General features: G+C 35.5%; 1 pseudogene; it reads right to left on the bottom strand.

Annotated features, from left to right (window-relative positions):
• Positions 1 to 3321: 3321 nt before the first annotated feature.
• LOC102022446 lies at positions 3322 to 4543 on the bottom strand (annotated as a pseudogene).
• Positions 4544 to 12573: the final 8030 nt, after the last annotated feature.

Raw genomic sequence — 12573 nt, 5'->3', positions numbered from 1 at the left:
TTAATAAAATATTAATTTTAAATAATGGTTTTAGTTTTCTTTTTTAGTTACCAATTAGCATTTACATATTTGACCATTTTAATCTTCTACAGTTATTATTTCTATGTATCTCAAAATTCTGTCTTTATCCACTATGTCATGCTCCTTAGCTCAGGTATATCATATACATGAGATATATGACTGTTTTTTTTAAAGTTGTATTTAGGCATAACTGATATAAAAAGTGCTATACACATTTATTGTGTACGTGTATGTATACATATAGAAATATAATGCCATCACCACAGTAAAAATAAGAGATATTTCTTACATCTGCAAAATTTTCCTTATGTCTATTTGTTTTCATGTGTATTTTTGTCTACATGAAAGGATTTAACATGAAACTTACGTTTTAAATGTTTTCAAGTGAATACTACTAGGTGTTGACTAAAGGCACTATACTAACTAGCAGCTCCCTACACATTTTCATCCAGCACAACTAAAACTCTACAGCATTGAATATCAGTTCTCCATCTTCACGCACAGCTCTTGGCAAGCACCATAGTACTCACTGTTCCTATGGTATGGTGTGTTCTAGATACATCATATAAGTGGAACCATGCTGTATTTTCTTTCTGCGACAGTTTATCTCACTTACCAAAATGTCCTCTAAATTCGTCCACGTCGTCAAGGACAGTAAGAGTCCTTTCTTTTTAAAATATCTAGCTAATACTAATACTCCCTTGTTTGTCAAGAACACATACTATTTTACACATTCATTAGGTGACAGATACTGGGGATGTTTGGGTGTCTTGGACACTGTGAACAATGCTGCGGAGTACAGATCGCTCTTTGAGATTCTGATTTATATTATTCGGATAGGTACCCAGGGGAGACATATGCGGATAAAGTGGTAGTTCTATATTTTATGTGTTGGGGGGCTCCATGCCGTTTTCTTTCACTGCTGCTGCATTTCCCATTCCCCATAATGTACAAGAGTTCCACTCTTTCCACATCCTTGGCAACACTTGTTCTCTTTATTTTTTTCTAGCATCCTTCCTAACAAGTGTGACGTGGTACCACACTGTGCTCTGGCTTTACATTTTCTTGACAATTAATGATGTTGACTATCTTTTCACATAGCTTTTGGCCGTTTGGATGTCTTCCTTATTTTTATTATTATTCTCCTTTCAGCTACTTAACCTATTTTAACATTGACTCCATTTTTCAGTTTTTATCAGGTCCTTTCTGGTCTCATCTTACGCTTTCTACTTTGAATTGCCATCTATGAGAATATTTCTTTCTCTGTTTTCACAGTGCAACTGTACATTTATGTCCATATATATGTCCATGTGTGCTTAGGTCATATATATGTTCTTGCCTAGATAAGATAAAATGTTTGAGTATGTACATATTGTGCTCATGCTGATTCTGTTCTAGCAATTATTACCTTACAAAGTACATTATATATGCCACTGATTCAGTAAAAATTAGATGGGTGTGAACAAGGAGTTAGCAAGGGTAAGAACATTTTGGATTTAGATAGACCAAATGCAGATAAATGTGCATCTGTACAGTGTTCACTTTGTACTTTCAGCAGTCTGGATTAGGCATTTCTGAATGAGCAAGAATCTCTGATGATTTTGCATGTAGCTGATGTAGCTGCGTGGAATACAAATTGTTCATGTTATGAGAGCGTACATATCCCTTCATCTGCCTGGATCGGGAGACACTTAATGCAATTGTTACTCACCTTTAACTCTCAGTTAAAAATATTTCTTTATGATTTATTTTCTTTTGTCTAAGGTAGCTATCTATTTTGGTTTTTGTTTTGTTTTGTTTTCTTGTTTTTTTTTATAAACACAGTTGCTATTTTTATGACTTTTTATAAAATTTTTCATCTCATTTCTTTGTTTCAACATTATTGATCACAAAAATAACCATTGCAGTGACATTCAACAAGTGACATAAAGTTCAGTTTGTCTGCATTCTGTGCTGGAAAATATCCATGCAAAGTCTCTGTGCTTCAGAGGGCTAAATGGTTCATGACAGAACTGCAGTCATCCTCATGAATAGTGAAACTTTAACATATTTAATGATGGGTAAGTCAAGTGCATATTACTTTACTATACGGAGAATAACTCACCAAATTAAGTTTAGGGACAATTTTCTTTTTTTTTATTAAACTGATTAGCTATTCTTTCTATTCTTTTTATTAAAATGTTCCCCCATACTCTACCTTAACTATACAAAATACATGAAGTATTTTTTCTTCAGTATTCACCAAAATGTATTTAAGTGAAAAATGATAATAACTTGTTTTTCTCTTCAAGTATTTCTAGTTTGGAGAATGACACTTTAACCAAAAACAGACTGGAAAAAAAATGAAGATTTTGTTTAATGATGACTGTATGCCAGGCAAAAGATGCAAATCACCAGCTGAATTTTGTCTCTTCTAAGGTAAGCCACTCAGAAGTGAAAGGCAAATAAGGTTTCTTTAAGTACACACTTTATAAATGTGGAAACAGCAATAACTGCATGATTATTTCACATTCCTTCCTAAGTGTGGTTCTAAAAATAGACTGACAGCTAACATAACTAACAAATCAAGCTGAACTTTATAGAAGTATAATAAATTTTAAGTGGCTAACCCTGAAATACTGGGTTTGGCTGTAGACAAGTGTACGATAATTGACTGAATCTTTTGGGTACCGTGGCTTTTTGATATTTTACTCTGGTATTCAAGCAGAAAGTGTATGATTTCATTTTATGTAACACGTTTATCTATAAGTAGAGAATTTGTAGGACAAAGGAAGTTCCAAGTTATATGTGTGTACATAAATGGCTTTATATAATGAAATTGATGTCTGCTTACAGATGGCCAAACCTAATCCTTAGTCTTTTTCAATGGTGATATAATTAATTTCCTTAAAGGTAAAACCTCACTGATATAGTGATATTCTACTGTATAAAGGATAATATGCCAATATCAATCTGGAGGATGAAATAACTGTAACAAATATTAAGATCAGATGGAACAGATTCAATTCAATGAAATTTCATTTTATATTTGATGACACATCCTTGTTTCCAAGTAGTATCATTTTTACTTCAGCATGAGTGCTACACTAGCTAAAATTTTACTCTTACACAAGTATTAGTCCTACTGAGCTTCTAAACTTGAAAAAAAATTTTAAAGGAAGAGATAACACAATCAGCACAGACCTACCAGTTTCATTTTCTAATCCATTTCCCACCCACTATTCCATTTTTATCATTATAATTTCATAGCAAATTATCCAGATTACATCTTCTGGACTCATCAGTGATAGAACCTAAATTTCAAACGCTATTTTGAAGAAGTGTAGAGTAAATAGTTTTAGTAATCTGTAAGACAGGTGCATCCAGTGTTTACTGTATTATAAAACCACCAAACCCTTTATAAAAGCCAAGGACTCCCTCCTCCTGCTTTATGGTATTGATACAGTCTCTCATTCCCTCATACTGTGTATTAGTTGGAAACACTTCATAGCCAAGGTCTGTACTGTCAGTGACGGTGTGTGTTCCTTGGACATGAAGGCCGTGCGAAACTGTTTCCAATGGGAAGAGTAGAACATCAGAGCAAAGACTGGCAGCAAAGTTAGCAATAAGTTTTAGAAAGTAAGCATCCAACATACTCCACACAGGGCTACTGCTCTCAGCTAGGTGGCTATTATAAGTCTTTCTCTTTGGAATTAGTAGGACAAATTTCTGAATGATTGAGCTGGTGACGTAGTGAAGGACTCCATGAAGCACCGTGGAGAAGATCAAGGAAGGAAAAGGAAGGAGTCGCTGGCTGTGTGGCACTCCCAAGCCTATCACTCTTGCGATTCCTTCTCTAACACACTCCAGATGCCAGTATTGTCTCGCATTACCTCACTCTGTACTGTTTCAGTTAGACTTGCTGAATAAAAACGCATTGCCACAATATAAGTTAGAGCTTTCAGTAGAAGATGTTCACCTATTTGTGTAGGAGTCCATCTGTGTGAAATCTCCCTTGGCAAAGGTGTGAATACACTGATTATGCCTTCTGCCTCAAGTGTGACTCCCTGGACAATGAACGTACTTCCCATGCCTTTCTGTAGGGCTGTTGGTCCCTGAGTTTTGTTGAAGCTGTACATAATATCGAGGACTGTGAATAGAGTGAGATGATAATTCCAAGCATGGTAATGAACCTCACACTGGTGGCGCAGAGCAATGCAAGGATGGGCCAATACATTTTCTATAAAGAGACTTGCAAGTCCAATATCAAATCCAGCAAATCTATTCAACTGTTCCCTGCCCTGACTCTACACTCCACTGCCACTACCGCTGGCCTGAAAGGGCTCCTCTGTCAGGCCCTCGCATGGGGGTGGAAGGCACACCATAGGGCAGGCTCTTCTCACCCCAGTGCAGGTTGTGGCTGCAGGGGATGTCTGGGGGAGTCGTCACCCACTGGCCCAGGTCCGACCCGGGAGCTGAAGGACCTGGCAGGGAAAGCGACTCCAAAGCTCTGCTAGTCCCAGGCATCGCCCCGGTAGCCCATCGAATCTGTCTGGGCACTGCAGATGCATTGCCACTGGGCAAGGAAAAGCCGAGCCCACCCGGAGGCTACCGCCACTGGGGCCATGATGACCTAGGGCCACTCAGTTTTCCGCGCTGTGCAACCTTCTGGAGAATTCTGACCCCTATTTTGTTTATCTGTTGAGCATCTACATTTCTTCATTTGGCAATTATTAAGTTTCTCAAGCATTTATTTTATGGACATCTATTTACTAATTTCTTTGCCTCATTTTCAGATCAATGTATCATGAACATGATACTTGTTTCTCCATTTGTCACTTGCCTTTTCACTTTTGTCATTTCTTTTTTACTATATATAAATATTAGAGATTTTGAAATTAAATCTGACAATATATTAGCTTTCTGCTCTCTTTGCTCTTAGGAAAAGACTTTTTTATCCTGAGATGAAAACACTATTTACTACTCTATTTATTTTTGCCTTTTAAAACATACTTTTTGACAAGAAATTGATCTAGGTGTTGTTTGAAATTGTCACAAAGTGTTTGTACTATCAAATATATTCTCCAGATTTGATTTCGAGGTCCATACATTTGAGAGACATTTTGCAAAATCATTCCTTGGAATTAAGTTTGTTTCCATGTACACTGTATAAGGAATTTTGCTTTGCTTTTACCTTCATTTTCACCAAGAAAAAGAATGAGAGTTTTCACTCACGTTTATTTATTTTGTTGGCAGTTTTAGAGTCTTCCACTGTCTCGCCTTGTTTTCAAAGGAGCTCTCCAATTATGTTTGTTTTTAGCTCATTTTGGTTAAAGTTCATTTGTGGATTTACCAAGACTATGGTGCAGCAAGTGGACAGTGTATGAAATATGTGCAGAGTGAAATGTTAAATACAATAATGGGCAGGTTACAGTGTGAGCAAAAATAAGTGTTATTTCTGACTCATCTGCCGGCAGACACAGCTGTACAACTGAATTATAGCAACTTTTCTCTGTAAATTTTGCCTTCACATGGAGCAGAATTGTAGTTTGCCATTTACTGGTTCGAGTTTCACATGAATCAGAAAGCAACTGATTTGCTATGGTCTCCGTGCAGTCAAACCTGTCTACTAATATTAATCTGTGTTTGTGTCTGATCTGCAGTGCTAGCATCACTGCCTCAGCTCCACCTCATGTCATCAGGCATTAGATTCTCATAAGGAATATGCAACCTACACACCTCTCAGGAGGGGTGCACAGTAGAGTTCACGTTCTTATGAGGGTCAAATATCACCTCTGATATGGCAGTAGGAAAACCTCAGGAGGTATTATGAGCAACCGGGAGCAGCTTTAAATGTAGATGACATTTAGCTTACTTACCTCCTGCTGGGCCACCCTGTTCTTAACAAGTCATAGACAGAGCGTTTGGTACACCATGTCCTTCTATCTTGAAGTTCCTGCCATAGAACCAGCCAACTATAAATTAGAACCCCTGGAACTGTGAGCCAAATTAAACATCGCCTGTTTAAATTGTGGATGTCAGTTATTTTGTCCTGGCAATGGGAAAGCTGGCCAATACTCTGTATCCTTAAAACATGATTAAAAAAGAAAATAAATTAAAATGTGGCATAAAACCAGTAATTTTTGAAACCTAAGTGTCTTGGTTATTTTTCTGATTACTGGGACAAAATACCCAACACCCACAAGTTAAAGGAGAAAAGATTTATTTTGATTCATATTTCATAGAGGATTCAGCCGGAATGGACGGATTCCAATGCAGGATGGCATGGCAGAAGGGCCTTGCAGAGAGAAATCATCCATGACAAGGCAGGAAGTAAGCAGCAGCAGCAGCGGCGGCGGCGGCGGCCTGCCTTCTTTTTGTCCCTTTTAGTTCCATTCAAGGTACAAACCTATTGATTGATGCCACCCACACCCAGGGTGGGGTTTCCATATCCACTCCCTTAACCCCAGGCTCACACCATTAATCCACATTCACAAACTCCTCATCCAGCCATCTCCAAAGAGTCCCACCTATGACAACAGGAGGCTTGGTAGGACGTCTAGCTATAAGACATAACAGTAAGGCTAAAGATTCAAATGGACTTGAAAATGGAACAGAAATCTTCATATTTGAGCTTCAAAGAAAAAAAAGTCCTATAACACTAGGTGCCTTAAATTGAAAAGCAGTTTCTATATTTATAAAGTTGGTTTCATCTTTTTGACACAAAGTACAGGGAAAGCACAGACAATTTAAATGTGAGCAGACTGCAAATGGGATCAACCCTGACAACTTAAAGGTAAAGGTACAGCTGAAAGGCCGGGGAAGTGCCAGAACAAATATGAAGGAAATATTTTTGACATTAAAATGTGCAATGTATGTGTGGGAGTGAAAGCTGGTAGAAAAGGGAGATTTAAACATATTATCTAAAGTGATACATAAAAGCAATTAAAATCAAATGTAGAAGAAAAAATTTTCAGAACAGACTGAGTGGAGTGGAGGTTGAGGAATATGAATTAGATTTTTACCTTTCCAAACTGAAAATTCATATCTGAACTTGATAAAGTAATAAGCTTCTTTTGCAATTAAAGGAGAAATTAGCATTACAACAAAAATAAGACAAGTTAAAACGTGAAACTCTACAACGTGTGAGGAGAAACGAGGCAAGGCTGAGGTAAAGAGATGAAACAAAAGATACTCACACTCTAGTGTTTTGTCATATACACATTTTAAACTAATAAAGGAGAATAAGTTTTAGAATACACTCACAAGAAAGTGTATGATAGGTTAATTGTGATGCCTGATTTGAAAGCTTAAAGAATTTATACAAGTACTTGCTTAATTGCTCTTATATTCAATCTACTTCTCTTATTTAAAAATTAAAGACATTTCTGCTTCTTCTTCACTATTGCACTACCTTTTACTGTTTAGAATTTCAAACGTCTTTGACCTGATCTAAACAAGTGGGGCAAGACAATACATGTGGGAGAGCTCTCCAATGAAACAATTAAAAATAGTTTCACTAACATGTTTTTGTCCTTCATATGTGTTTGAATAAAACAAAGGCAAGTTAAACTGCATTCAGCTAATTTGGAGCAAGATAGCCTATTATGTAACAAAGGAGATAACAAAGGAATATACAATAGTGCATATACTGGTGTAGAGATTTAGATAGAATGTGTATTTCTTACTAAAAGAAAGAAATTGTACAATATAAAACTAGAAGATAATCAAATATGGGTCTCTGAAAACATTATGTGCAATGGTTTGAAAACGCTTGCCAATAATATTTTGCAATCTGTACATTCATTCTCAGGCTCAACTCTGTATCTCTTCTTTTTTTGGATAGCTTACACAGACACCTTTTATTTCACACACAGTTCATGCAATTAAATTATGACTATAAATTCACATTGTGGAGCAGAATTTCTCAAGGGGATCAATAAGTGCACATGTGAATTTCACTGTAATGGGAAAAAGAGTCAAATGTAAAAGTAACCAACCAAATAAAGGAACAATTAAATTCCATGATTGCAAAAGTGCAGGTGTAAGATATAATGATGCAGCTAAATCCATGAAAATTTGGCACATCATATCAAGTTAATTTGGTAGTCAGAGCTTTTGTTATAGAGATTAAGGATATTATAGCAGAGATAGAATTTTGAAATTTAATTTTCCCTAATAGGGGCCAACCTAGTGTGTGCAGCACAATCACACTTGAAGAACTTGGCACAAGTCTCCAAATAATTATGTCAATTGAAAGATGTCCTCATAAAGAAAAACTTAAAAAAATTGCCTGTTAAGGATGAATGGAAGAAGCAATTATGTACCTGAAATTGGAAGCCTGATACAAATAACCTTTCATTAACTTATCATAAAATCTGTAGTCTGCATTATGTAAACACCGATTATGATACCATTAGCCAAACCTTCCTTTATTGGTGAACATGACACAGGAAATGTTAATGGTAATGATAACAAAGACCGCATACATTTTATAAAACTAAATTTATTTTTAAATTCAGAACAGCTACTGTCACATATCATTTACAAAATAGGTGGCAAGGAAGTTACTTAAAAATTTTAGACTTTTGTAGGTTTTGACTGGAATTTATTGGGCACAACTGATTAAATGAAAGCACTTCCAAAGAATTATTGAAATGTAAAATACATGTTAATCTTAGGCTAGCATCTCTTTTGGTGGTCCTAAATTGTGATAGCCTTCACTAAAACAATGATTATCGTTTAGAATTGAAAAAATATTAAATTGCAGGTTGCTAGTGAAAAAGTTGATAAATTAATCTTACATTATTTAAATCCTTAAGATTGATTTGAGATTTAGCTATTCACTCATATAAATTTTCACTCTAATTATCATCCTAAAATACCTTAATAAATAATAATCTTCCTGCAGAAATTTTTTCTGCTATAATCACTAAGAGACAAAAAGCTCAATAAATGCTACAAGCTGAAGTTTCTTATTCTCACCTCTAATGCTAAATATACTTATGTGAAAGAATAAAAGTCCTTGATCATGCAGGTATAGGTACAATATATTTTGATCTCTGGAGGAGATAGGAATAGTTTAAAATACCAGCTCCTTGTTTTTCCAGCAAGTAAAATGGTGTGATATTTTCTCATTTACACAGTAAATATTACTGACAGATTATTCTATGCTGTAAATTATAATCATCAGACTCTCCAAAAAAAAAAGATCAGTAGCACTGACATATGGTTTATTATAAGTAAATACTGTATAAAATTATTTACACAGGTAAGATTTTTATGTCTATAATGTCAAATGAAGAAATTGAGGCATAAATATAATGTAACTTGGCAATACCATACAGCTAGTATGTGACAAAATTATCCAAAAAACCAGCTCCCAATCTCAAGGAAAGCTGAGGATGGTTTGAAGGCATTCTTATGAAATGAAAGAATTCTTATGAAAAATATTATAAATCATTTACAATATATATAAGCCTTATCAGAAATGTAGTCATACACTATATTTTAAAATTTGCCTGTCATCTTACTATTTTAACTGAAGAGATTATAGTGTAATTTGGTGTTTTCATATATCTCCACTTGAAGTGTTAAGGGAAACTATAAAGCATACAATAACAAAAACAGCAGGGAAAAGGTACTTTCTCTTAATTATTATTCCACTGAAAGTCAGTAAAGAGATTGGAATCTACTAATGATTTTTTCAGATTAAATATAAAATCTAATAATATGTTGATAAACATTCATTAATTTTGTAAACTGTGATTCTTCTATTTCAAAATTTGAACAATAAATGAGATAAACCTTCTATGACAGTATATGAATCCTCTTACCAACAAAATGCACATCTAGTCAGTTAAGAGCTAATATCAGCCCAAGTCTGTGCCAGACCCCTGTGCCCTGCAGAATCCAAGAAATCACCTAGATACACGTTGCTTACACTTGAACTCTTGCATCATAGGCAGTGGTCTTCCTTTCATGGAAAAGATACTTAATATGAATATCTTCCTGCCCAAATGCCCATGCCATTCACTATCATCTATAAACTTCTATCACGTGTTCATTGTTACATAATTATGAAAATATTATTCTTGTCCAAGACCATTAGTTTTAATTAAAATGACTATTGATGACCACATGTTAATGAAATGTACTGTCTGTAAGACATATTCTGTAATCTATCAGCAGTTAACCTACAAAATATTGTATTTTTTTATTTTTTTTTGGTTTTTCTCCAGTACCGGGAACCGAACTCACGACCTTGCGCTTGCCAGGCAGGCGCTTTTGCCGCTGAGCTAAATCTCCAGCCCCCCTACAAAATATTGGATAGGCATATTGAAAAGTCAGTTTAATTTTTTGCTAAGTGGAAATACTGTAAGTTTGGGATCGTTCTATGAGTTGACAAATAAGCTTGAAAGCTTTGAACTCTGAATATATATTTTTTTTCTGTTTCTTTTGTTGCCAGAACACAGGAGTAGCTTATATGTTCTATGCATATGTGTGTGTGTGTGTGTGTGTGTGCGTGTGTGTGTGTGTTTTGTGCGTGGGTTATTTATCATATGGGTAGGTACCTGCTGAAATTTCGTATTCTACTTTCGAACTTGGGAATCACCCGATAACATTCATAACAAAATATTTTTAAAAAACAAAAATGTCAGTTACTTGTAGCTAAGGTTTTAAAAACCAGGATGTCCTTGCCCTCTTCTACTCCTATGTCACGATCAGCTATAACTGAGATGATGGCTAGTCTCTAGGTCAATACCCAAGAGAAATGATGATGAACAGAGCTTCAGCCAATCTACGACCAGGAAGTAGTAGAGTGAAAACTAAATCTGTGGTATTGTGAGGCACTAAGAAGTGGCTTCCTGCTGCGTTGTAACCTAGACTGTTCTTAGGGATTAAACAATGCATTACAATAAGAAGTCACTGCCAAAAAATGTGATATATGTGTGTGTGTGTGTGTGTGTATATATATATATATATATATAGTTTCATTTCATGCATGTGGGTGTGTGTACTTGTACCTGTATGTGTGTGGGTATGTGGTGGGTGTGTAACCTTTCTGTACTTGGCTGTCAGGCAGCAAGTAAACAAATTTTGGCGATTGAAAGAATACTGTTCCTTTTAATGCATCATTTGGGAAATATTGCCTGTGGTAATTTAGGATTCAATCTTGTACATAATGAGCTTATATACTAAGGCTACAAGTCATAAAACAGACTGTTACTGCTATATTGGTTCTTCTTGGCTGTATTTTACAAGAAATTCCTACATACACTCAGAGAAATACTAGTATACAAGCAGGATTAAAAGGGAGTAGATGGTTCTGAAATTCAAAAGCTTGCAATTCTAGGGACCACATCCCCTGCACTTGAGGAAAGATAGACTCTTCAACAAATTGTGCTGGAAAATTTCAAGATTGAACCTGGACTCATACCCCTCATGATGTACCCAGCTAAAATCAAAATGGATTAGAGCTCTAAACATTACAACAGAAAAACTTAACCTACTGAAATACAAAATATAAAAAACTCTTGAAAACATGGATGCAGGCAAAGATTTTCTGGACAAAACCCCAGGGACACAAGAAATAATAATAACCAACAAATGAGATCACATCAAATTAAGAAGCTGTTTGCACAGCAAAGGAAACAACCAACAGAATGAAGAGACCATCTATAGAATGGGAAAAGTTTTTACCAGCTACTCCTCAGAGAGAGGACTAATAGCCAGACTAGAAATTTTAAAGAGTAGATCCCCAAATTTAACTAACTAATTAAAATGGGTACCTGAAATGTATAGATGCTTCTCAGAGGAAGAAACACAAATGGCAAATATATACTTGAAACAAATGTTCAACATCACTGGTCATTTGAGAAATGCGGGTGAAAACAGCACTGAGATTCCATTGCACTCCAGAGACAATAGCTACTGTGAAGAAATCAAGCAATAACAGATGTTGAGAAGGCTGGGTGTGGGGTGGAGAGAAGCCATTCTCCATTGTTTGTGTGAGTATAAACTGGTGGAACCACTTTGGGAATCAGTATAGACACTGACTCCTCAACAAACTGGAACTGGAAATTCCATTTGACTATTCCCCTTGTACATATTATTCCAGAATAGTTAAAGAGGATCATATCACAGTGATGTATGGATACCCATATTTATAGCAGGATATTTCATAATAGCTAAATCTTAGCCTATATGGTCATCACTAGATGAATGGATGAAGAAATGTGTTTAGGCACAGTGGAATACAAGATTGCATAAAGAAGGATAAACTTGAGTCACGTGTAGGAAAATGCATGCACCTTGAGATCATGATGTTAAGTGAAGTAACTCAGACACACAAGCCTAAGTATCATATCATTGTGCTTATATGAAAAATTTAAAATACATATCTATGTATATGTATCAATATTAAATATCTATGTCTATGAAATGAAAGCCAGATAACTGGAAAAAAGATAAAACATGCATTGCAATCCAGCAGAGACAGACAATGAATCTAGAAATGCACCTTGACTTACTACGATTGCCTAATATGGTTTTTTTTTTTTTTTTTTTTTT

This window comes from Chinchilla lanigera, unplaced genomic scaffold (genome assembly GCF_000276665.1).
Source record: "Chinchilla lanigera isolate Chin_1 unplaced genomic scaffold, ChiLan1.0 scaffold00001, whole genome shotgun sequence".
NCBI lineage: Eukaryota > Metazoa > Chordata > Mammalia > Rodentia > Chinchillidae > Chinchilla > Chinchilla lanigera.
Note: the sequence above shows the minus strand (reverse complement) of the source record. Positions and strands in the feature narration are given on the sequence as shown.